At 42.7% G+C, this 3040-nt stretch overlaps 1 pseudogene; it reads right to left on the bottom strand.

Moving 5' to 3' along the window:
• Positions 1-1127: 1127 nt before the first annotated feature.
• On the bottom strand, positions 1128-1246 carry LOC114812302 (annotated as a pseudogene).
• Positions 1247-3040: the final 1794 nt, after the last annotated feature.

Genomic DNA, 3040 nt, shown 5'->3' with positions numbered 1-3040 from the left:
TAGTAATAGGTAACCTGTTCATAGGTGAGGAGATGTATCCCTTCCAATTGGAATAAAAATCAAAGAAAGCAACCATCACTAACTATTCAGTTAGTTTAATAATAGTATCTGTTAAGCGCTTACTTTGTGCCGAGCACTCTTCTAAGCGCTAGGGTAGATACAAGGTGATCAGGTTGTCCCACCTGGGGCTCACAGCCTTAATCCCCATTTTACAGATGTGGTAATTGAGGCACAGAGAAGTGAAGTGATTTGCCCAAAGTCACACAGCTGGCAAGTGGCAGAGCCGGGATTCAAACCCATTACCTCTGATTCCCAAGCCCGGGCTCTATCCACGGAGCCATGCTGCTTGTCCATCTTGCTACCGCATTAGTGAAAATTACATAAACCCTCAAGGGCCTAGTGGGGTGCTGTGCCTCGCGTAAATGTTCAATAAATAGTTGTTGATTGGCTGAGGAAAATTCAGGACTTAGTTTAAATTCCATGGTAGATAGTCGGTGACCATTTCTTGATTTTTCATTCACTAAATCCAAAATAATTACTTGAATACTTAATGTGCACTGTACTCCATACTTGAGCAAGTCCAATAGAAGCGAACAACATAATTCCTGCCTTTGAGAAACTTCTCACTACATACACACCTCTGAAATGCTCATCCCCACCTTAAGCCCTCCTAGACTGCAACCCTCATCCCAAAGAGTCCAATCATTAAACAGCAGCTCTAAGTACCTCTGAGCACATCATTTAAACCATCTTTTGTGACTAAACTAGATTTTTAGTAGGTTACTCTTTCGAGATGCTGGGCCCTAGTCCCTGGGCTTATCCAGGGTTCATCAGCGCTTAGTACAGTGCTCTGCACACAGTAAGCGCTCAATGAAAATATGATTGAATAAATGAATCCAGCCCATTCTAGACGACTTCCCCTCATCTGGGGAAGACAGGACGTAGTGGAAAAAAATGGAATCGATGGGTCCTGGAGAACCAGCCCAATTTAATGATTCATTAAATCATTAAAGGTATCTACTGAGGGCCTACTGTGTGCAGAGCACTATACTAAGTGCTTGGGAGAATACGACGTAACAATAAATGGTAAAATTTCCTCCCTACAATGAGCTTACAGTCTACAGGACAGCCTGCAGCATCCAGTATTCCCAAGTGGTCTCCCATCCAAGTACTAACTAGGCCCGACTCTGTTTAGCTTCCGAGATCAGATGAGATAGGGTGTAATCAGGGTGTTATAAATGATGGCGGAGGATGATCAAGCACTACTGTTTGAAGTTCCCAGGGGTGGCGTCAGGAATGTCTTCCAGCTCAGCTCTGAATGGACTGTTCATTCTGGTCCTCAACTGGGTTCCTAGAAAGTGTCAACACAGAAACCCCATCATAGCTATCGATTTGGGAGTGGCATGGCTGCAGCTTGGGGAAGGTGTGAAAGGAAAAGAGTTTGCTTCACTTCCCTCAACTGGAATCACTCTTAACTCTAACCCGGGATGGGAATTCACAGAGAGCATTTTGAGCTTGCTTGCCAGGATACCTTCTAGAAAACTTTCCCAGCAGGAATTCTGAAAATAACGGAATAACTTGGGTGGCAAAGACAACTGCAGCTCCCAAGGCAAACACCCGCTGGCATTATGCCACAATATCGAAACCGTGCTGCCAGTTCCTTCCACCACATATGCAAAGTACATTTATAAAAAAAAAATGCTGACTTTTAAGTGTGCTGCCCCTTTCCACCAAGTACTTGTTGTATTCTGTGCCCTAGCAGAAATACAACAGGATTGGATGGGAGAAGTCCAATTAGTTCTGATGATAAGCCCTGGACCGTAAGCTTGTTGTTGGCAAGGCACCGTCTACCAGTTCTTTTACACTGCACTCTCCCAAGCAATAGGTATAGTGCTCTGCCCACAGGAGGCACTCAGTAAATACGATCGATTGATTCTGCAAAAACCCCTATCAGTATAATCAATTCCTTCATGGAAGAAATCCCTCTTCAACATTATTGCCCGAACTGAACTTAGTCTTCCATGGAGTTGATCACGTTTTGCACCCTTTAGCAACCGGTTTTGAGAAGATCAGTTATGGCACACTGAAGTCTCTCCTGGCTTTACATCCTTGATGGGTTGTGCTTCCATCAATCAAAAGATATTTACTGAACACTTATTATGTACAGAGTCTTGCAGTAAGGACTTAAGAGCACAAAGACCTGGTTTCTAATCCCAGCTTTGCCACTGTTTGCTGTGTGACCTTGGGCAAGTCACATAACTTATCTGTGCCTCAGTTCCTCAGTTACCACATCTGTAAAATGCAGATTAAGGCTGAGTCCTATGTGGAACATGGACTGTGTCCAATTTGATTAACCTGTGTGTACCTCAGTGCTTAGTACAGTCTCTGGCACATAGTAAGCACTTCAAAACCACAGTACATCACAAGGCTCAAAGAACCTGTTTACCTGGCAAAGTTTCAGGATCCCTTAAATTCTCTCTTTAAATTACTTTGAAATTTTCTTAACAGTAATTGGGCCAAAATGTCACTTACTGAAGAGAGTTAGAATTTCTGGGAAAAAAGAGGACTTGGATCATTTCTTGAATAATAATGAATAATAATTATGATATATGAGTCTTTATTATGTGCCAGGCACTGTACTAAAGTAGCCCTGGGTTAAACACAAGATAATCAGGTTTGACACATTTAATCCCCATTTTAATCCCCATTTTACAGGTGAGGACATAGATTCAGAGAAGTTAAGTGATTTGCCCAAGGTCACCCAGGAGAAAAGTGGTAGAATCAGGATTAGAACCCAGATGCTCTGACTCTCAATCCCATGCTCTTTCCATTAGGCCACACTGTTTCTCAAAGACTGTAAGCTCACCGTGGGCAGGGTAGGTGTCTACCAACTCTGTAACATTGCACTCTCCCAAGGGCTTAATAAAGTGCTCTGCACAAGGTAAGCAAGTGCTCAATAAATACGATTAAGTGTAAACTTAAAAAAACCCTTAAAACATAAGCAAATGCATTTATCTTGAAATGTGAAGTCACAGGGCTC

The sequence above is a fragment of the Ornithorhynchus anatinus genome, chromosome 5 (assembly GCF_004115215.2).
Source record: "Ornithorhynchus anatinus isolate Pmale09 chromosome 5, mOrnAna1.pri.v4, whole genome shotgun sequence".
Taxonomy (NCBI): domain Eukaryota; kingdom Metazoa; phylum Chordata; class Mammalia; order Monotremata; family Ornithorhynchidae; genus Ornithorhynchus; species Ornithorhynchus anatinus.
Note: the sequence above shows the minus strand (reverse complement) of the source record. Positions and strands in the feature narration are given on the sequence as shown.